Genomic DNA, 23,397 nt, shown 5'->3' with positions numbered 1-23,397 from the left:
GTTTGAGCTGCCAATCTTTAGGTTAGCAGATGAGTACAAACCATTTGTAAAATAAATAAATAAATAAATTTTTATTTTTTTTTAAGGGGGGATGAGAGAGCCCTGATGGCTCAGTGGTTAAGCACTTGGCTGCTAACTGAAAGGTTGGCTGTTCAAACCCACCAGCCAACCCATGGGAGAAAAGATGTGGCAGTCTGCTTGTGTAAGGATTTTGGCCTTGGAAATGCTATGGAGCAAATCTACTCTGTCCCATAGGGTTGCTACAAGCCAGAATCGACTTGATGGCAGTGGTTTTTTAAGGTGAGATAAATGGATGAATGAATAATGAAGAGTCGTGAGTACATGAGTAGGAAGAAGAGAAAGCAAGGGTGGATGGAGGAAAAAGAGGTAGTGCAACAAATCAAAAAGAAAGAGGGCGAACTGGGGAAAGGCCTGAGGAGGCAGATGAACTGATGTCCACACGTTCCGGCCTTCTCGAGGGTTTCAGCGGCTGTGAGCTAGAGGAGCTGTTCCCAAGGTCCCAAAGAGCTGGGGCTGGGAAAAAGAATCCACAAGCACTTTCTTTCCCTCTATTAAATTCTTTTTTTCTAAATAAACTTTGAATCCACTTCCAAGTCTGTTTGAAAAGGGCAGTGATGACTTTCATGTAGGGTAAATTACAAGTACTTCATTCAGAGCTGTGCTTGGGGACCTTCAGAAATACATGCATTCCCTGGAGCGAGTGCTAAAATGCGTAAGAGACAAGAAACATATGGCTGGAAGAAAGCTGTCAAGCCGGGCTTACTGCGAGCATATGTGCTTTACTGTCAATGGAACATTCGGCAAGTGTTCCAGAAAGAGGCCTTTCCTGAAATGGAGGTCAACGAGAATATTCCCCCTTCTCATAAATCCTCTGGGGAAAAAAATGGCCTGTCTCCCACACACATGCAGCTAATTATCTGGAGGCTCCGGGCTCTCCCCAGGGAGTGGTTAAGAGCAGCTTACCAGGGCTCCAGCTGCCTCAGTAGTTTCCAACAGCCCCAGCTAGGAATACTGTGGCAGGTTGCTATTGGAAGGCGGGGGGCAGACACAGGTGCTAAGCAGTAAAAAGGAGAAATAATGATGTCTCCTTCCCGATGCCCAGCAAATATCAGACCCAGGCATGAGCTGCTGAGGGACACACTGGAGTCAAGAGCCTCCGTGAATGGCCATTGGTAACCGTCTACTTTTGTCTAGTTTGACCGGATTCTACCTGGGCCTGTACCAGGGGGATCAAGACAAATCAGACTTGGTCCCTGCTTTGTGGGGCTCATAAACTAGCAATGACGCAGATGGGCAGACAGCTCCATCCCAGTGCACAGAGTCCCATAGCCAGTAAATACCCCTGGCCCAAGAGTGGGCAGCCTGAAGGCTTCCCAGAGGAGGGTCCATGCCTTAGCTTGGTTTTGAAGGATAAGTAGGAGTTTTCCTGGCAAGAAATGGGAGACAGGACATTGGAAACATGAGCAAAACAGCTCAGGAGGTGTGGTGTGTTCCAGGCCTGGCAAAAGATGGGCCAGAGCTGCATGGAGAACAAGTAGGGGGTGGGCAGAGTGGGCCAGAGAGAGTAGTCTGGGTCAGTGTGAAGAGCCTCAGCCAAGGAGCTCAGCCTGTGCCCCCAGGACATGGAGGACTCTGTGGATGGCTTTAAAGGAGAGTGGCACAATCAGACTTGCGGTTTAGAAGACCCACCCTGACTGCGGGATAGAGAATGAGAGGAAGGAGGTAAGGGAGGACCCAAGGAAGCAGGAAGGAGGCTGTGACCATCGATCCATGGAGAGATGCTGGTACCAGGCCCGGTAGGGACAGAGAGAGGCAGACTCGGAGTCTGTTTCTTACTGACTGTGTGACTTTGGGTAGGTAACTTTGGGTAGGTGACTTTGGGACCCATGGCCAATGATGTATAATGGCAGCTTTGTGCCATTTGTGTTTGGAGGCATGTGGTCAGGAGTTATGGTCAGGGGGGAATCTACCTCCACATCCCCATCCTGGGCTTCTGGGTAAGTGGCAATTCTGTTTACAGAGACTGGGGATTCAGGCAGAGAGAAGGAAGGCAGGTTGGTGTCTTAGTCATGGCGGCCGTGGTAGGTGGTGGTGGTGGTGGTGGTGGTAGTGGTGGTCATGGTGGTGGTGTTCATGGTGGTGGTCATGGTGGTGGTCATGATAGTGGTCCTGGTAGTGGTGGAAGGTGGTTCTTATGGATTGAATTGTGTCCCCCCAAAAATATGTATTGACTTGTCTGGGCCATGATTCCCAGTATTGTGTGATTGTCCACCATTTTGTCATCTGATATGTTGTAAACATCCTATATGTTGTAAATCACACCTCTGTGATATTAATGAGGCAGGATTAGAGGCAGTTATGTTAATGAGGCAGGACTCAATCTACAAGATTAGGTTATGTCTTAAGTCAATGTCTTTTCAGATCTAAAAGAGAGAAGCCAGCAGAGAGACATGGAGACCTCATACCACCAAGAAACAAGAGCCAGGAGAATAGCATGTCCTTTGGACCTGGGAAGAAGCTCCTAGTCCAGGGGAAGATTGATGACAAGGACCTTCCTTCAGAGTTGATAGGGAGAGAAAGCTTTCCCCTGGAGCTGGCACCCTGAATTCAGACTTTTAGCCTACTAGACTATGAGAGAATAAACTTCAGTTTGTTAAAGCCATCCACTTGTGACACTTCTCCTATAGCAGCACCAGATGACTAAGACAGTGGTAGTAATGGTGGCGTTGATGGCAGTAGTAGTAACAGTAGTAATTACCAGTGGTTTATGAACCCAGAATTGGTGTTAAACTCGTGACTTGGCTGTAGCCTCCCATCTCCTGAGCTAGAAAAGGCAACATGGCACAATGAAAAGTAGATGAAGCTTGAAATATTTTGTAAGACAATAGTATTTAACAAACCCTCCCCACAAACCCACTGCCATTGAGTCAATTCCAACTCACAGCGACCCCATAGGGTTTCCAAGTCTGTAAATCTCCATGGAAGCCGTCTGCCACATCTTTCTCCTACAGAGCCACTGGTGGTTTCGAACCACGCACCTTTCTGGTTAGGTGATCACTTTAACCACTGTGCCACCAGGGGTCCTTATAATATTGAAAGAGAGAGGAAAAAGAACCCTTAAAGCATTGGTTTCCAAGTGGGACCCCTGGACCAGCAGCATCAGTATCACTTGGAACCTATTAGAAACACAAAGTCTCAGGCCACCCCAGCCCTGCTGAATCTGAGACTCTGGGGGTGGAGCCCGTCTTCCAGGGGATGCTAACATTTGAAAACCACCTGCCATAAAGAAAAAGGCAAGTGTTTTAGAATTGGGCACAGGTGGGCCTGAATCTCCACTAGCTGAGTTTGAATCCCCACTAGCTGCCCACTCTGCCATGCTCCAGCTGTGTGACTCCAGACACACCCATCCGTTCCTCTCTCTGAGGCTCCTTCACTTCGTCTGCAAAGTATGGTTATGTCACCTCCCTGGCAGGGTCGTTGAGCAGGCTAACTGAGCAAACACCTGGAAAACACCCAGCACAGTGCATGGCATGGAGTCCCTGGGTGGTGCTGGCTTGGTTAACTTGCTTGGCTGCTAACCCAAAGGTTGGAGATTAGAGTCCACCCAGAGGCACCTTGAAGAAAGACCTGCTGATCTTCTTCCAAAAAATCAGCCATCGAAAATCCTGTGGAGTGCTGTTCTGCTGTAGTGCACATGGAGTCATTGTGAGTCAGAATCCACTCCACAGCAAGTAGTTTTAATACATGACAAAGTGGGGTCCACAGTGGGTGCTGCCTTCCTCACTTCCTGCAGTCTTCCAGCACCCTGCTCCAGGGAGAAAGGTTTTACAGGGAACTCTGGGGATAGCCAAAGTGTGGACAACTTTTCCCTAGTGCAGAAGCCTGCCCTCGCCCTGTATGCAGGACCTGGAGCCTGCAGAAGAGAGCTGCCACCCTGAGCAGCGGACTCCCAGTCCCCCAGCCAGTGATTCTGCAGCCGCAGCCCGGGAACACATTCCAGAGTAACCCAGCCCTGCCCAGGGCAGCACAGGAGCACAGGAGAAGAGAGGCGCTGCTTGTACCTGGGGACTCCTGGGCAGCTCTGACCAGACGTGCATCTGAATAGGTGGGAGATGGCCCCAGGCTTTCCCCAGGGTTGCCCAGAGCAGCTGGACTGGGGTCCCTGGGACCTGGAAGTCAGATCACCCCCACTTGCCTCCTTGTGGGAAGTGAAGTGCGTCCAGGAGACCACAGACATTCCCCAGGCATTCACTGGTTACTCCTGGACCTCAGGACTTGGTGGGAGCTGTCTGGGTTTAGGGGATCCTGATGTCCACGCGCAGCTGCCTGCTCACACCCCTGGCCTCAGACACACCTCCCAGTAGCCCCAGATCAAGGCCCCTGCTCGCTGACTCCTCCCCCACACCGTCCACCCCATCTGGCCAGGAGCTGCCTCCGCCCCAGGTTCCCTCCTCTCTGGACAGCTGTGGGGAGGAGGGGCACTGGAGCTCAGTCTTGAAGAGGCCATTTTCCAGACAGGGAGGTCGTGAATGTGCCTGTGCTTGCGGGGACAGCGTGTCTCCCGGCACGCAGCCCCTCGGGCTTTTGGCCTGCCTCTCCCACCTCCCGCGGCTGCTGTTACGGCACACGTCACCCTGTGTCGTGGTTAATGCCTCTGTTGGTGGATGTCACTGGGACGAGGGACCAGGGCTTGTGCCTGGTTCCTTGTGGGTCCCTTATGCATATTAAAGGGCCTGCAGTGAATGCTTCTGGGATGCCTGCGTGAGTGACAAGCCCCAGGGGTGGGTGTTAGTTTCCAAGGGCAGCCATAACACAAATACCACAAGTGGGTGGCTTTAAAGAACAGAAATCTGTTGTTTCACGGTTCTGGAGGTTAGAAGTTCAAATCAGGGTATTGGCCGTGTTGATTCTTTCTGAGGGCTCTGAGAAGGGAGCTGTTCCATGCCTCTCTCCTAGCTTCCGGTCCCTGCCGGCAGTCCTGGGCACGTCTTTGCTGCTTGTAGACGCGTCGTCAAACGACGCCTTCCCCCGGCGTACCCTGTCTCTATGTCTGTATAAGACACCACTCAGGAGGGACTGGGACTAGGACTAGGACCTATGACTTAACTGGTGATATATTCAAGGAAAGACCCTATTTCCCCAGAGTCACATCCACAGGCACAGGGGCCAGAACCTCAACCCATAAACCAAAAAAAAATATATATATATATATGAAATAAAACCGACTTCGACTCATAGCAACACCATAGGACAGAGTAGAACTGCCCCATAAGGTTTCCAAGGAGTGGCTGGTGGATTCAAACTGGCAACCTTTTGGTTAGCAGACATAGCTCTTAACCACTGCACCAACAGGACTCCAAACTGAACCCACAACAGGTATGAATTTCCATTTTGAGGTTCCTCAAGAAATTTAAACATAGAACTACCATGTGACCTAGCAATCTCAATCCTAGGTATACCCCCAAATGTCTTGAAAGCAGGGATTCAAACAGATACTTGTGCACCCAGTGTTCACAGCAGCACTATTCACAGTAGTCAAAAGGTGGAAACAACCCAAGTGTCCATCAACAGATGGATGGATAAACAAAATGTGGTGTATATCTACAATGGAATATTACTCAGCCATAAAGAGGAATGAAGTTCTGATACATGTTACAACATGGATGAACCTTGAAAATATTATGCTGAGTGAAATAAGTCAGACACAAAAGGACAAATATTATCTCATCCCACTTACATGAAATATCTAGAATAAGCACATGCATAGAGTTCAAAGCTTATTAGTGGTTACCAGGGCAGGCAGGAAGGGGAAGTTGGGATTTATTGCTTAGGGGCGCTGAGCTTCTGTAATGGTGACGGAACAATTTGGAAAAAGATAGTGGTGGTGGTTGCACAAAATGATGAATGTGATTAATGTCACTGATTTCTCCATGTAAAAATTTTTGAATTGTCAAAAGTTTTGTTATACATATTTTTGTCACAATAAATAAAAAAACAAAAAGTTCCCATATTGAGTCCAAGGAGCTGAGGGCCTGAGAAGTAAAATGGCATGTGTTATCTCAACACACCCTCTAACAACCCGGAGACCTGGGGTCAGTATCTCCATTCCACAGGGAGGAAGCGAAGCTCAGAGACAGGAAATGTCTTGCACTGAGCTCGACTAGTAAAAGCCGGATTTCCAGTACACGAATACAGATCTTTCCCTTTTAAAAGTTAGGTTTTGTGGTGGTAGGGATTCTGCCTGTAGTGTTCACAAAGGTACAACTGAAATTACTCTTGGGAGCATTATGCCCTCCGCTACTGGCTGGCAAGACTGGCCTGACGAGGTGGGGCCCCTCATCCTAAAAACGGGAGAGGAAGGAGAGGAGGGTCAGCTTCTTCCAAGGGGGACCAAGGATGGAGAGGGACTCAGGACAGAGTATGCCTCTTTTCTGCTAGAAATTTAAAATGGTGCCCCTACACAGCTCGACAAACCGTAACTAACCCATTCTGACCCCCAGGCAAGGATGAAGAACTGGGCTAGTTTGGTGGCATCCACCACCCTTCCACTCACCATTTGGGTGTGCGGAGGTCAGGGCCCTTCTTTGGGTACCTGGGAGAATCCTGAGCAGAATGGGTCCCACAGCACTGAAGGGCAGAAAGACAGACGAATGGGGGAGCTGCTGCTTTACAATGGAAAGGGAGGTGGCAGGAAGACTGAGTCACCTACCGAGAAGGACCTGGCAACTCAGGCTCCTCTCTCTGACAATTGCCTTCCTCAGTCCCGGCCCCGGGGGTCAAGAGAAATGTCTTGAATCACTCAAGGGCCCTGAGGGATGTCACTAGTGCAGGAAGCTGGGTGGAGCCCCTTGCCTCTCACAATGGAGCTAGGAGCAGCCCCCACCACCGCAGGGGCCCCAGGATCTTTCCGGTCACAGCCTTGTGGCTCCTCTGAAGCCTTGCAGTCTGCAAAGCAGCCCAGGTGGAGGGGATTCCTGAAACTCCCAAGTCCTGTCAGAGCTGGGCAGCCTGGCTCCCAGTACTGGCAGCCACTTGGATCGTAGGTGGCCCCTCCTCACTCTGAGCCTCCAGCCACAGGTCTGTTAAAGGGGACACAGAGGGCCCTGCCTCCTGGGTTTGCTGGGAGAATTCCTGGAGAAAGCGCAGGGATGCATCTGACGGCACCGCCTGGTGGGAGCAGGTGTTTCCTTGGTGCCCATGTCTTCCTTCTGCCCAGTTCAGTGGCTCTGCACTAGCCAGGCTGACCATCCTTTCTGAGCTACACAGGCCTGGCTGCTGACCGTCCTTGGGACTGCCAACCCCGGGACACAGCTCATTCATGCTGAGAGCATGGGCTTAGCACCTACTGTGAGTCAGTCCCGCTCTGGAGGTGGAGCTGCAAGCCAGCAGACAGGAGCCCGCTGTCAGGGAGCTTCCGTTCCAGGGAGGAGAGAGAAACCATAAGCAATAAAAAGCAAAGAAAAAAAATAAGGGAGATTTTTTGTGTGTGTGGTAAAATACATATAACAAAACTTTAGCCATTTCAAGAATTTTTACACGTATAATTTGGTGACGTTGATTACATTCATCTTGTACAACCATTACCACTATGTTCCAAATTATTCCACCACCATTAACAAAAACCCAGTGTCCCCTAAGCAAAGACTCGCCCTTTCCCCTCTCTATCACCCCTGATAACCACTAATAAGCTTTGATCTCTATACATTTGCCTATTTCATGCAGTATCTGTCCTTTTGTTTCTTATTTCACTTAGCATAATGTTTCCAAGGCTCATCCATGTCGTAGCACGTATCAGGACTTAATTTCTCTTTATGGCTGAGTAATATACCACTATATGTACATATCACAGTTTATCCTGTCATCTGTTGATGGGCTTTTAGGTTGTTTCCACCTTTTGGCTATTGTGAACAGTGCTGCAGTGAACATTGTTGTACAGATGAGATAATTTTGATAGAGATATAAAACAGAAAAATAGGTCAAAGAGTCTCTGAGGGTGGGGTCTTTAGAAGGAGTGCTTAGAAAGGGTGCTCCCAAGGAAGTGACCAGGGGAAGCCAGCCATGTGAAGATATGTGGGAGTGGAGTGCCAGGGAGAGGCAATAGCTTGTGTGAAGGCCCTGGAGTGAGAATAGGCCTCTGGGCTTGAGAAGCAGGAAGGTCCAGCAGCTGGAGTGTGTGAGTGAGGGGGGTGGGTGGGAGATGCAGTCTGTGGAGCCATATGGGGAGCCTACTTCCTAGGCTGCCACTAGAGTGACCATCCTCCCCAGTTTTAGCACTGAAAGTTTCAGGAAACCCCTCATTCTTGAGTAAACTAGGGTGATTGATCACTCCCATGCCCACCCAAGCTCCTCACATTTTTGTAGGGTGTGGATGCTGTACCCTTCACTCGCAACAGATCTGTCCTCCTTTCCTAAGGAGCGGATGGTGTGTGCTGAGTGACCAGCTTTTTCCTGAGAGCGACTTCCCAAATCCATGGCCACCATCGGGCTGGCCACGCTTTGGACAAAGGCTTCCAGCTGCCTGGCCTCACCTGCCCTTTACTAGAACTTTCAGAGTGCTCTGGGGCAGGGCAGGGCTCTTAGCGTGCAGGTTATGAGGGATTCTCATGAAAATCAAAGCTCACATGAATGGCCTTTTAAGTTTTTTAAAAAAAGAAAAAAGAGCTTTTCATTCTCTGAAAGCAATAAATCCTGGCCTTGGTTAAGTTTGGAGAACTGCACTGGCCCATGTGTCAGTGATTAAGGCTTCGGGGTGAGTGGGGAGTTTAGGAATTTGGCATCTGTGGGGTGTGCTGCTTTCTGTGTGCTTCTCCCTCCTCCCACCGCCTGATTTCCAACAGGAAACAGGCTCTCAGGAGAAGATGGGCTCTGGGGAGATGCTCATTTGCACTGCACAGATCTGGTCTGACGGAGCCCCAAACCCAAGTACCACCAACCCATACACAAAGAGCCATCACCCCAGGCTCTCCTGCCCACCATCAGCCGCCATCACCAATGATACACTTCATGCCACCAACACACTAACCCTTTGTCCAGGTACCACCAGTACAGCATTCAGGATCAGACACCACAGTGCCTTTCCTTTGATACTAAGGTTAACCTGACTCATAGCTCCCACCCTTTGGAGCCCAAGACCATCCTTCTCCCCTCTCTGGGGTCCTCTCCACCTCCCTTTCTACCTCTGTAGAAATCCAGTCCAGCAAGCCTGCCAGTATCCCTACACCCCTTTGGAGATGCCCCCATGGCCTTGAGCCCCCGTGTGAGAGAAGGGCTGTGGTCTCTCTCTGTCCTTCTGCAGGGCTTTGATGTGAATTTGCTCAGTCCTCCCTGGGCAAGGAGGTGTGTGGGGGGCTCTGCCAACCCAAGAAATGTCTTCTCACATCATTCCTCTCACACCCCATGGCATGGGGCAGCCATGTGCCTTACATCTGTCTCTCAAAGGACTCCTCGGGCAGTTCCTCTTACTTGAAGTCTCCACTGTGAGACCCAGAGGGCTGGGGCTTTCAAGAAGGAGCGCTTCTACTAAAAGAGTTGGTGTTATGCCCGCCTGGGCACCCTCAACACACATACCATTAACCAAAGCACTTATGTTAGGCCTGCCACTCTGATCCACCAACCACCCACCAATCCAAATCCCCTTAACCCCCATTCTGCTTCAGCCCAGGCACTTCCTGCTGTATCCTGTGGATGAGACGTCCCTCTCTGGGGGCTCTGGTACCTAAACTCCTGTCTACTTCCAAGAGAAGGAGGAACAGAAGAGGGCAACATAGAGTGCCTAGGTGGTGCAAACAGTTAATGTGCTCAACTGCTAACAGAAAGGTCAAAGGTTTGAGTCCACTCAGAGACACCTCAGGAGAAAGGCCTGAGGATCTACTTCCAAAAAATCAGCCACCGAAAACCCTATAGAGCACAGCTCTACTCTGACACACGTGGAGTCACCATGAGTGAGCGTCAGGGGGACAATGTTGTTGTAGGAAAGAGCACCGGCAGGCTTAGGCCCAGCTCCTGGCTCCTTACCAGCTCTGTGACTCGGACAGGTCACTATACCCCTGGGCCTCAGTTTCCTTATCTATAAATGGAGGCAACAATATCTACATCTCAGAATTACTAGAAAGATTAGAAAAGATAAAGGCGCCCAGCACTTGGTCCTCCACATTCCCATGCTCCCTGGGCCCCTGCCCCTCCAATGCCCCTCCCAACAAAACCCTTTGAGAGGTGGTTCTTGGGTCTCCAGAAAACAGAGTTTGGTTGAGTTGCCACAAAGCTGGTGCACCACCAGGGTGAGTAATGGGTCTGGACTCCTTAATCCCGTGGAAACACTTTATTAGCACCACTCCTGGCCTGAGAGTGAGGCGTTTTGTATGGCATGAGGAGAGCACACCAAAAGGCGACCAGATACTCAGAGATCAAGAGAAATGAAGTCCTGATACATGCTACGATATGGATGAACCTGGAAAACATTATGTTGAGTGAAATAAGCCAGAAACAAAAGGAGAAATATTGCATGATCCCGCTTATATGAAGTCTCAAGGATAGGCAAGTGTATAGAGACCAAAATTCGTTAGTGGTTACCAGGATGGGCAGGAGGGGGAAATGTGGATTATTCCTTAAGGGACACTGAGTTTCTGTGAAGGGTGATAGAAATATTTGGAAATGGATAGTGGTGATGGTTGCACAACATGGTGAATGTAATTAATGGCACTGAATTGTACATGTAAAAAGCGTTGAAATGGCAAAAGTTTTGTTGTATATAGTTTTAACAGGGGTGGATTATCCAATAGACAAGGTAAGCACAGTGCCTACCTTGCTTACCAAATCATCTGTAGTGAACACTTTCACCACATCTTTGACCTGGTGAAACCCATGTGAAAGCATTCACTACGAATTAGTAAGTAAGCACAAGTAAGCCTGTGCTTACCTTGCTTATTGGGTCATCAGCCCCTGTCAGGGATTTTATATTTGAAATGAGGCTTTGATTCTGTAGGAACGTGCTATGGGGTTGGGAGAGAGACAGATGCCAGCCATACCTAGAAGCAGAATGTTTGATGTGGTGAAAAAATGTGAAATTGTTCACTACAGATGACCTGGTAAGCAAGGTAAGCACCATGCTTACTTTGCCTATTGGATAATCCACCGCTGATTTTTGACGCCATTAAAAAAAGGAGAGGCGCAGCCAGAGCCATTCTGGGTCTCCAGCGCTGCCAGCCGGCATGTGGCCTTTTAATTAGGTATTTAATTCATGGGCGTCTGAGTGAGATCCCTGGGCCACCTCCATTTTTGTGTGGTTCCCATTATAACAAATGCCAAGAAAGATTATAAAAATTGGGAACTATTCAACCACTTACCTCTAATGAATCTCTTTGGTTGTGGGAGAAAGCCACGCAGTGTTTAGAAGTTCAGGCTCAGGATCTAGACTTCTGGCTCTCCCCTGTACAAGCTGTGTGAACTCCAAGGGTTCATTAATCTCTCAGTGCCTCAGTTTCTTTCTCTGTAAAATGGAGATAATAATAGTAACTCTCTTCATGGTTTGTGGTGAAGAGTAAATGAGTTAATACTGTGGAATACTAGATTGTTGTTTTAGTTGCCAACAAGTCAATCCTGACTCATGGCGACCCGATATACAACAGAATAAAATGTTGCCCAGCCTTACGCCATTTTCATGTACATCTAAAAAATGTTGCAAAGGCAAAGTTTTGCTATATATATTTTTAGCAGGGGTGGATTATCAAATAGGCAAGGTAAGCAAGGGTCCTTACCTTGTTTACCAAATGCATTGTGGTGGCCGCTATGTATTTTGAGTGTCTTCCAACCTAGGGGCTCATCTTCCAGCACAATATTGGACAGTGTTCCGTTGTGATCCATAGGGTTTATGTTGGCTCGTTTTCAGAAGTAGATCACCATACCTTTCTTCCTAGTCTGTCTTAGTCTAGAAGCTCCGCTGAAACCTGTCCACTATGGATCACCCTGCTGATACTTGAAATATCAGTGGCATAGCTTCCGGCATCACGGCAATACACAAGCCACCACAGTATGACAAACAGACAAACTAATACGGTAATTTAGTGCCTAGTGTGAAGTAAAGAAAAACCCTACTGCTGTCGAGTCAGTTGTAACTCATGACGACCCCAGAGAGCAGAACTGTGCTCCATAAGGTTTTCTTGGCTCTACTCTCTACAGAAAAAAAAAAAAAATTATATTTTTACTCTCTACAGAAGCCTTCCTTCCGTGGCGTGGCTAGGTGTGTTCTAACCTCCAACTTTTCCTTTAGTAGCTGAGAGCAAACCATTTGCGCCACCCAGGGACCTATAAATGGCACCGATTAACTTGTGTTTTTATTAAACACTGTCAGAGGGTTGCTGTGGCTGCCTGGTGTTGTAAACTCCTTTGGCGAGACCGTCAGTGTCCACATTTAGGCCCTTCATGGATGTGAGGTTGGGGACACCGCTGTCCTGGTCCCCTGAGATGGGCTCTGCTCATTCATTCACCAGGTACGCCACGTCCAAGCAGGCTCTCCCAGGCCTGGTCACTGGGGCAGGGTCAATCATCACCCAGCCTAGACAACAGCCCCGGTTTCAAATACGCATTTGCCTAAAAGCACAGAGGCCTATGAGGTTGGTTTTCCAGACTGCTCCAGGGCCTTCCAGCAAGCAGCTAGGGCTCAGTGCCTCCACTCCCTGCAAACAGGCGGAGGGCAATTCTGCCTGGACGTAACGACTTTGGAATGAACTGTATGTGCTGAGCAAGATGCTGTGATTCTAATTACCGAAGACACACTCACCCACAGCACTGGCTAAGCACCCCAGGCAGCAGCGCCCCCTCTAGAGCCCCAGATCCCCGGGTCCACCCAAGAGACCCAGCCCATGGGCATCCACCTGGCAGACCTGCCCCCGATCCTCCACTCCTCTTGGGACAGAGGGCTTTGTTCAGCCAGGTGGAAACAGAGAGAACGCTCCCATCAGGCGGGGAGATTCCCACTATAAGGTCAGTCTGAAACTTATAAAATAAAATGGTCTGGGGGGATGTTTTAAATGTCTGATCTTAGAAGCTCAAATCCGGGAACCTCCCCTGTCTTCTCTTCTCAAAGCTATCCTCCAGCATGGCCCTGAGGCTCTGTGCAACCTCAGGGAACTCCAGGCTGAAGGTCCAGGGTATTCAGAACCACCTTGCCCCGCTCCCATCCCAAAGTGCTGGGAAGAGGGTCAGATAAAGAAGCCTGCAGCCTGCAATGCCTTGGAAGGAGTCTCTGGGTGCTGCAAACAGTTAACACACTCAGCGGCTCACTGAAAGGTTGGAGGATTGAGTCCACCTGAAGGTGCCTCAGAAGAAAAGCCTGGTGATCCACTTCTGAAAAACCAGCATTGAAAATCCTATGGAGCACACTTCTACTCTGACACACATGGGGTCACCATGATTTGGAGTCAACTCAGCCGCAATTGGTTTGGTAATGCCTTGGAGTAGGGCAAGGTCTAAAGGGGCACAAGAGGCTCGTAGTCACATCATGAGATGATGAGATGCACTTGGCATTGGTCTCAGTATCAGAGAAATTCAGAGTACAGGCCCTGGAGTCACAGACACCTGGGTTCAAACTCCAGGTCTGCTGTTTCCTTGCTGTGGGACCTTGTTCATGCCCCTGCCTCCTCTGACCCCACAGGCCAGGCTATAGCTGGCGCTCAGCCATGGTGGTCAGCTGTGGCTGCAGCAGCAGCATGGTGGTCTTCTTCAGGCTGGCCTGGGTTCGCATTCTAGTGCTGACACTTGGTGGCTGAGAACCCTGGGAGCATATCATAACTTCTCAGAGCCTCCAACAAAACCAGTTGCCGTTGAGATGGCTCCAACTCATGGCAACCCCGTATGTGTCAGAAGTAGAACTGTGCTCCACAGGGTTTTCAAGGGCTGATTTTTCGCAAGTAGATCGCCAGGCCTTTCTTCCAGGGCACCTCTGGATGAACTCAAATCTCCAACCTTTGAGTTAGCAACCGAATGTGTTAATGTTTGTACCACGCAGGGACTCTTCAGAGTCTCAGTTCCCCCAACATATAGGGAGAAAAGAGTGGGGAGGGATTAAAATACTTTACAGAACTGTTACATAGATTCAGTGAGATAAATTACACAAAAGCCCCTGTGCTTAGGGGCTGGCAGGAGGAGCAGGGGAGCTGAGGACTCAGTGACCCCAGCAGAGTCCCTGGGGAGCAATCAGACAGTCACAGTGAGGTGGAGGGGCCGGGGCAGGCTGTCCCTCTGCACCGCTGGCTGGGGCAGTGCTGAGGGAGGTGTTGCTGGGGGAGGCTTCCCGGGGTAGGCAGGTGGCAGGAGGGTCTGGGGAGACCATGGCTTCAACAGCCAAAGCCTTGCTTCTCAGGCCTCAGCAGGGAGCCTGTCAGGGCAGGACTAGTGGTTCAGGCCCCCTTTGGATTGGTTGGTGGCAGTTCTCTGGCCAGTTCTCTGGCCCAACCAGAGACGAGATTTGTAAGAGTTAGAAATGCTTCCATTGTGTCTGACCCTGCACAGTGCTTGAGAAAACCGTAACCCTCCCTGGAGTTCTTTAATGTGCCACTGGGGCCTTCGCCGGCCCAGACAGCATTGAAAACCTCAGATTTCTTTGAGAAATTCCATTCCCAGACCTCTGACCTTTTGTACCCTGATCCCCAGATCCACAGACAGACGGTGATTAAGTAACCAATTGCCATCAAGTCGACTCAAATTCACGGTGGGTGACCCCATGTGTGTCAACGTAGCCTGTTGAAAAAGCTCCACAGGGTTTTCAGTGGCTGGTTTTTCAAGAAGTAGATCAGGAGGCCTTTCTTCCAAGGTACCTCTGGGTGGACTCAAACCTCCAACCTTACGGTTAACAGCTGAACGCATTAACCATTTGCACCAACCAGGGATTGATGGAAAAAAAAAAAACCACAGTAGCTGTGGAGTCAATTCCAATTCATGGCGACCCCATGATTGTCAGAGTAGAACTGCTCCACAGAGCTGCCAAGGCTGTGACCCTTCGGAAGTGGATTGCAAGACCCTTCTTCCAGAGTGCAGCCGGGTGAGCACAAACCACCAACCTTTCATTTAGTAGCCAAGCACCTAGCCATTTGCACCACCCAGGGAGCCTACCCCTTGCCATCCAGTCAGTTCTGACTCAAAGCGACCCTATGGGACAGAGTGGAAGTGCCCCCATAGGGCATCCAAGGCTCTAATCTTTACCAAAGCAGACCGCCACATGTTCTTCCTCAGACTGGCTGATGGCTTCGAGCTTCCAGTTAGCAGCCAAGTGCTTTAACCATTGCACCACCAGGGCTTTTAGGGACCGATTAAACCAAACAAAAACCAAACCCACTGCCGTCAAGTTGAATCCAACTCCTAACAACCCTGCAGGACTTAGTAGATCTACCCCATACGGTTTCCAAAGAGTGGCTAGTGGATTCAAACTAACGACCTTTCCGTTAGCAGCTGATCTCTTAATCACTGCGCCACCAGGGCTCTGGGAACTGATTGTGGGGATGCAAATGGCACCAGATTGACCTTGCACTTGGGCTCAAGATCAGGATGTAATGGGGCACTCGGTCAATGTCTGGACTACTAACCCTCCTGCAAAATTACTAAAGTGTAGCCACTATGTCTCAGCCTTTCCTCGCCTGGGGGGACATATAAGAGCGCATTTACATCAATGCCCCAGATGCACAGCACCCCCAGGCAGTTATTTTCTGAGGTCTCAGATAGGCACCCCTTTTGTGTCCACACATTGGCACGCCTGCTGCCAGCTAGGCTGTCTGACAGTTCTGCACGCCAGTCACCAGTCACCGTCAGGTCAAATCCAACTCATGGGAACATCATGTGAGTCAGAGTAGAGCTGTGCTCCACAGGATTCCCAATGGTTGATTTTTCAGAAGTTGATCACCAGGCATTTCTTCCAAGACCCCACTGGGTAGACTCGAACCTCTATCCTTTCAGTTAGCAGCTGAGCACATTAACCGTTTGCACCAGCCAGGGATTCAACAGTTGTGCAAGGCAGGTGTCATTGCCACCACCCCCAAGCCCCTTTATCCACATGGATTGGGCACCTAAGGCTCAGAGAGGTTGAGTAACTTGCTCAGGATAAACAGCTTCCGTACCAGTTGTCTTTTCCCCTTCTTGCTGTCTGTTGCCCACAAGCCTCTTGAAGAAGCTTCACAGATGCCATTGTGGCAGCACCCACTTGAGAACCCAGCTGCTAGTCCCTGACCCAGAGAGGTGTGGATCCCACACAAGGGTAGGAAGAATGGACCCTCCCCTGCTGGCGTGGAACACTTCTGCCAAGAGCAGGCTCATTCTGCATCCTCAGGCAAGACCTGTCCTCCCCCACACAGCCTCAATTCCCCGTGTATACGTGAGCAGGTTGATTCAGACAGATTCCCAGATGCCTCCCAGGGTGCCCTGAGTGTCTGCACTTGTGCTGACTGCGGGAGAAGTTCTCCTACTTGTAGAGAGGAAGGAAAAGGAAAAAAAAAAAAAAACAGCAAGGAAAAACCTCTGTGGCAAACCGCTGGGCCAGTGCCTGGTTTTGCTTGTTTGGAGCAATGTCTTAGCTGCAGGCAAGCTGGTCATCATCTCCCTGGGAGGCCTGGCCCAGATGCCTGGGGACAGGGCCAGCTGGGAGGAAGGGCTGTGGCTCCCCTGAGTCTGCTTTGCTGCCTGCCCTGGGGGCACCGCCTTCCCAGGAGCCAGGGCTCCCTGCCTGTTTCAGCCCGGGCTAGCCCACTGGGCACAGATTTCTTCCGCCTGTGTGTTGTTGTTGTTAGTTGGCATCCAGTTGGCCCCTGACTCATGGTGACCCAGTACACAACAGAACAAAATGCTGCCAGTCCCGCGCCATCCCCATGATCGACTGCAGATCAGACCGTTGTGATCCACAGAGTTTTCATTGGTTGGTTTTCAGAAGCAGATCACCAGGCCTTTCTTCTTGATCCATAATTCATACTTGCTTGGTGAGTTGCAAGGCCTGCACACAGTAGGTGCTGAGCCAAGGTGCCTGCACTCAGTACCTGGAGGTCTAGAAACTTGGCCAAGGGGCATTCCTTCTGGCTCCCTTCCAGAAGGTTCTATATCCCATGTGTGCCCGACCTCTGCCAAGGCAGCAAGCAGACTGGGAGCTCCGCAGTCAGAATGGAGGCCATCTCAGTCTCACTGCTTCTCCTGCCTGTTTGGTCAAGTCCTGCTGCCTCTGTCTTACAGTTGTTGCGGATATTGTGTGCCGTGGAGTTGATTCCAACTCAAAGCAATCCTATAGGACGGCGTAGATCTGCCCCAGAGGGTTCCTAGGCTGTAATCTTTACCGAGAGGAGCCCTGGTGGAGCAGTGATTAAGAGCTTGGCTGCTAACCCAAGACCAGCAGTTCAGATCCACCAGCCTCTTCTTGGAAACTCTGTGGGGCAAGAATTGCTCCCTGTCGGAACAGCCTGTGCTCATCACACCAGGCAGTCTTGTGTCCCTTCTAAGCTCTGCATATTGTTGGACTTTATAGTCTTGTGTGTGGATGTGGTAAATATATGTATATACCATTTCAACATTTTTTACATGTATAATTCAATAACATTAATTATATTCATCGTGTTGTTCAACCATCACCATTATTATCTGTTTTCAAAGTTTTCTGTCACCATTAACGGAAGCTCAGTACTCCCCCCAACCCCACCACCCACACCCCGCCCATGTCTGCTAGCCACTAATAGACTTTGGTCTCTGTACATTCAAATGTTCCAGATATTTCAATGAGATCATGTAATATTTGTCCTTTTGTGACTGACTGACTTTACTCAGCATAATGTTTTCAAGGTTCAATCAGGTTGTATCATGCATCAGGACTCCATTTCTCTTTATGGCTGAAAAATATTCCATTGTACGGATATACCACTTTTGTTTATACATTGATCTGTGATGGACATTTTAGGTCGTTTCCGTGGACTTGATAGTCTTTTTTTGTTATTATTATTGTGGTGAAAATATACACAGCAGAACATTCACCAATTCAACAATTTCTACATGACATTGATTACATTCTTCATGTTGTGCAACCATTAGGTCTTGATAGTCTATTAAAGCGAACTCTAGGAAATGGTGGGGAGGGACCCTTAGGCCTCCTTACCCTGCATTCCCTCCCTCCCTCCTTCCTTCCCACCTATAACAAATGTCACCTGATCCTACCCCACTCTGGGAGTTGGGGGCGAAGATCTGCATCCGATGCAGCCTCTACACATGGCAGTGAACTGATTTCTGGGAGAAGGAGGGGAAATCAAAGATGGTAGAAAAGTGGTGGAGGAGAGACTGGCCATGGGGTATGAGGGCTGCCAGAGGCTGAGCAGAGTGGGGTCTAGGCTGGGGGGTGGCACAGGAGGAAGTGACAGGACGACACCAGGTGGTTTCTGCCTGGTACCTGGTATAGACATTGGCTGTACTTAGCAGAAGGGAGCACCATGGGGAGATGTGGGAATGGGGAGATGAGCTGGGGCTTGGGCATGTTGCCTCCCAGCGGGGTTGTCCCAGAGATGGTTGAACACTGCAGCATGAATCTCAGAGTACAAGATGGGTTGGTTGTCGGTGTATGAGCTATTCACAGGGAGCCTCCAGTATGTGTTTGGAGTTGGCCCTGGAGAGGGTTCATGGACAGCCTCATTATTCTCCAGTGAGGTCTTTCCAGGTGGGAGCTGGTCCAGCTGCCAAGCCCGCAGCCGCACAAGCCCGGCGTGCCCAGTGACACCCAGAGCCCCTGCCCAACTCCAGCCTGCCCCCAGGAGCTTCCCCACAAGCCCTGGGAGGCGGTCCCCCCACCCTCCCCAGGCAGCCACCTGCCTGCCCTCCCACCTTCCCTCCGCAGCGGGCCTTCTGCCTAACTATGCCACCCAGGAGAACCACCCAGACGAATCCATTTGTTCAGCCACCTCAACTAAGGCAAATGTCTTCATCTGGCTTGAATTACGCAGATGGAGAATTTCACAGTAATGGCCATCAGAAATCCTCTGTGCTGCGCCACTTCACTCTCCACCGTGGGCCCTCCCACACCTCAGCCCAAGGCAAGCACAGCCTGGCTGAGGCTTGGCCAGAGCCCAGAAACCAGGAGCCACTCACAGGTCCTTGGGGGGAAAGCTGGGTGTCCTCTCTCTTGGGAGAAGAGGACAAGATGCCATGTGTGCTGAAGGAGCCACTGTTCCCACATCATCACTCACCCAGAGACCCGAGGGTGCTGACCAGCTCCCATGAGGCTCCCAGCACTGTCTGCCCACACTCAGGAGCTGAGGCAGAAATCAAGCCATGTGCTTTAGCCATGACAGGCCAAGATGCTCGTGAGGCCCAAATGGGCCATACCAATGGACTTGGCAGGGGACTTGGAGGTGCCTCATAAGCCCAGAGAAGCCAGGAGTATGTTGTGGGGGTGCGAGGATCCTGGCCCCACATATGTATGCAGCCCTGGGCAATTCCAGCACAAAAGTCAAACTAAAGGTCTGTGTCCAGGATCAGGGAAAAGCAAGGGCTGTGTAACTGGCATGCATTTCTGCCCCCAAATCTCAGGGGTACAAGAAATAGCATGTTTCTAGTTTTCGAATTTTGTTTAACAATTCTGACTCCATTCCACCAGGCTGGCAACAAGCGCATTCTCACGTCACCCTCGGGCCTGTGTCACGGTCGGACTTAGCACCAAGGGGCCCCACTGGGATCCACAGATGTCCCAGCCCTTTCCCCATATTCTTTCTCGCTATTTCTCAGAGGCCCTCTGTGATGGACTGAATTGTGCCCCCCAAAATGATATGTCAAATTCCTAACCCCTGGTGCCTGTGAACATGACCTTGTTTGGAAATAGGGTCTTTGAAGATGTTATCCATTGCATTAACATCAGGTCTTACTGGAGTATAAGGAGCCCTGGTGGCACAACAATTAAATGCTCAGCTGCAATCCGAAAGGTTGGCAGTTCAAACCCACCCAGCAGCTCTGTGGGAGAAAGATGTGGCGATTTGCTTCCATAAAGATTACAGCCTAGAAAACCCCAAGGAGCAGTTCTGCTCTGTCATATGGGGTTGCCATGAGTTGGAATCGACTCAAGGGCACACAAAAACATACCGGAGTAGGATGGGTCCTAATTCCATCTGGTGGCATAGTGGTTAAGAGCTCAGCTGCTCACCAAAATGTCGGCAGTTCAAATCCTTAGAAACCCTTAGGGCAGTACTGCTCTGTCTTATAGGGTTGCTATGAGTTGGAATCAACTCTACAGCAATGAGTTTTCAGCAATGGGTGAGTGTCCTTAGAAGAGAAGAGGCACAGAGAGACAACATGACAATGCATCTATAAGCCAAGAAACTCCAGGAAACGCCTGGGGCCGCCAGAAACTGGAAGAAACAAAGAGGGATCTTCCCCTGAGCCTTCAGAGAGAACATGACCCAGCTGACATGTGCATTTGGGCTTGATGAAACAATACATTTCTGTTCTTCTAAGCCACCCAGTTTTGGTATTTTGTTACAGCAGCTCTGGGAAATGCTCACACTCTCTCATTCAGGGCACCCAGGGAAATGCTTCACTAGGCTCCCCTTGACAACATCAGCCAGGGCCTCTGACCCAGGCTGCTTCTGCTTTTCTGCCTGCCCCAACCTCTGCGTCACAGAGCACAAGCAGGCCTGGTCACCTGCTTGAAAGCAGGGAAAAGATACAGACACACAGTAGCATACATACTCACACATCAAACACACATGCACACACACACGCATTCACACTTACACACTAATACACGCACAGACACATTTCTCAGTGAACTATCCTGCCTCAGACCTGATTCATGGCCAGTCTCCCGTCTCCCCATGGGGGTTGTTGAGGGGTCTTGAGGTTGACTCTTCTAGGAAGGGGCAGTTCCTTGTACTATGGTCACAGCCCAGTACCCACTGGTCCCTCTGTCACTTGCAAGCCCAGCACAGAGCCTGGTATGCAGTGGGTGAGAAGATAGAGATAAAAAATGTGATTTAAAATTGCAACCTAGTACATGCAACTCTTCACTACCCATCTGTCAGTTTGTCATTCTGTGGCGGCTGGCGTGGTGTTATGATGCTGAAAGCTCTGCCACCAGCATTTCAAATACTAGCAACGTGAAACCTAACCAGCAAGGAACAGGTTTCAGTGGAGCTTCTAGACTAGGAAGAAAGGCCTGATGATCTATATCTGAAAATTAGCCAATGAAAACCTTATGGATCCCAACAGAACATTGCCCAACAGAGTGTTGGAAGGCGAGCCTCCAAGGATGGAAGGCACTCAAAATACACAGTGGCCACAACAATGGACTCAAGCATACCAACTACCATGAAGATGGCACAGGACCGGACAACATTTTGTTCATTGTATATAAGGTCAACATACGTAAGCTGGAGCTGACTCAGTAGCAACTAACAACAACATAGGCAATTTTACTTCTGCACACCTTTTCCTCTGGCATCTGAGAAAATGGGAGAATCTGGGGATAGTTAGAGGGACTAGAGGAGGAGAGTGAAACAGAGGCAGGGGAGAAGGCAAAGGGACATCTGAAGTGTTTCCAGCAAGCTCCAGGAGAGGTGGGGATAGGGAATATTAACTGAGGCCTGAGACCCCCACTCCAACACCATGAGGTGAGGCACTGGTGAGAGGGGCCAGGGCCCAAGGGCCAGGCACAGCGAAGTCACAGACCTCTGACTGGAAGAGGGCTGACCAAGTGTCAGGTCAACCAGAGCTCTTTCCTTCTTCATTATTGCAGTCACTCTGGTCTTGGAGGCTGATGTCGGGTAAAGGGGTAGAAGGCGGAGGCAGGATGGCCTGCATCATAAATTCAGAAAGGCTCGAAACATATGGGTGGAGGACTGAGTACAGAAAAGAATGTGTGTGTGCACGCGCATTGTCTGCAATAAATCATGACACATTTGTAAGCATCTCCCTGGAACTGTGGAGAAGGGAGGTGTGAAGGTTCTAGTGAGCAAAAGGACAGTAGCTGGATACTGTAGTGCCTGTTATTACTGAATTTAAGCGCCTGTAATACCATGTGTTATGGATTGAATTGTGTGCCCCCAAAATGTGTGTCAACTTGGCTAGGCCGTGATTCCCAGTATTGTGTGATTGTCCACCGTTTTGTCCCTTGATGTGATTTTTGTATGTGTTGTAAATTCTACCTCTATGACATTAATGAGATGGGATTAGAGGCAGTTATGTTAATGAGGCAGGACTCAATCTACAAAATTAAGTTGTGTCTTAAGTCAAAATCTTTTGAGATATAAAGGAGAGAAGACAGCAGAGAGACAGGAGGCCTCACATCACCAAGAAACAAGAGCCAGGAGACTAGCCCATCCTTTAGACCCAGGGTCCCTGCATTGAGAAGCTCCTCAACTGGGGAAGATTGGTAACAAGGACCTTCACCCAGAGCTAATGGAGAAAGAAAGCTTTCACCTGGAGCTAGCAACTGACTTCAGTCTCCTGGCCTCCTAGACTGTGAGAGAAGAAATTTCTCTTTGTTAAAGCCATCCAGTTGTGGGATTTCTGTAATAGCAGCACTAGATGACTAAGACACCATGATACGGTCTTTATTTGATGTGCTGTCTATGTTGTTTCATTTTGTTGTTGTTAGCTGCCATCGAGTCCACCCCCGGCTCATGGCAACCCCATGCAGAATGGAACCAAATGATGTGCAGTCTTGTGCCATCCCCATGATTGGTTGTTGATCAGACTGCTGTGATCCATAGGGTTTTCACTGGCTGATCTTCAGAAGTAGGTCACCAGGCCTTTCTTCCTAGAAAGTCTTAGCATGGAAGCTCCACTAAGACCTGTTCAGCATCACAGCAACCCACAAGCCTTCACTGACAGATGGGCGGTGGCTGTGCCTGAAGTGTTTTGGTTGGGAATCAAACCTGGGTTTCCTGCATGGAAGGCAAGAATTCTACCACTGAACTACCACCACCCAGATCATTTTATTTTAATGACTATTAAAAACCATTTGTCAGGGTGTTTGTAAGATCATTCCCACCCTCGGCCTTGTTTTTCTCATAAATCTGAAGTTTCTTAGCTGCAAACTCTTCTACCTCAAGAGTCTCCAGGTAGTAAGACTAGAGAACTGCTGTAAGAATAGGTGTGTGGGTGTACTTGTGAATGAATAAATGAACAAATGATTGAATGAATGAATGAGTGAGGGATGAGGAATGTAGGTAATGGGGTGGCAGAGGAGCAGGGTGCAGCAGCCCCAGAAGAAATGGGTGTCTCCCTTTTTTCCTCTCTCTACCAGCTGGCAGGGCATGATGGAAAGGCTGCCCCCACGTTGCTGTTGCATGGTAAATGTGGGTGAGCTGGGCAAGCCCTGTAGGTTGGGGGGAGCTGGCCACCAGCAGGCTGAGCCAAGTCCACTGGCTTTGCTTCTCA

At 49.7% G+C, this 23,397-nt stretch overlaps 1 protein-coding gene across 1 annotated transcript in view; it reads left to right on the top strand.

Moving 5' to 3' along the window:
* Positions 1 to 23,397, top strand: part of COL23A1 (collagen type XXIII alpha 1 chain) — a 429,766-nt gene that overhangs the window by 327,569 nt on the left and 78,800 nt on the right. The window lies entirely within an intron of this gene.

The sequence above is a fragment of the Elephas maximus genome, chromosome 2, assembly GCF_024166365.1.
Source record: "Elephas maximus indicus isolate mEleMax1 chromosome 2, mEleMax1 primary haplotype, whole genome shotgun sequence".
Taxonomy (NCBI): domain Eukaryota; kingdom Metazoa; phylum Chordata; class Mammalia; order Proboscidea; family Elephantidae; genus Elephas; species Elephas maximus.
The sequence above is the reverse complement of the archived record's forward strand: the minus strand, read 5'-3'. Positions and strand labels throughout refer to the sequence as shown.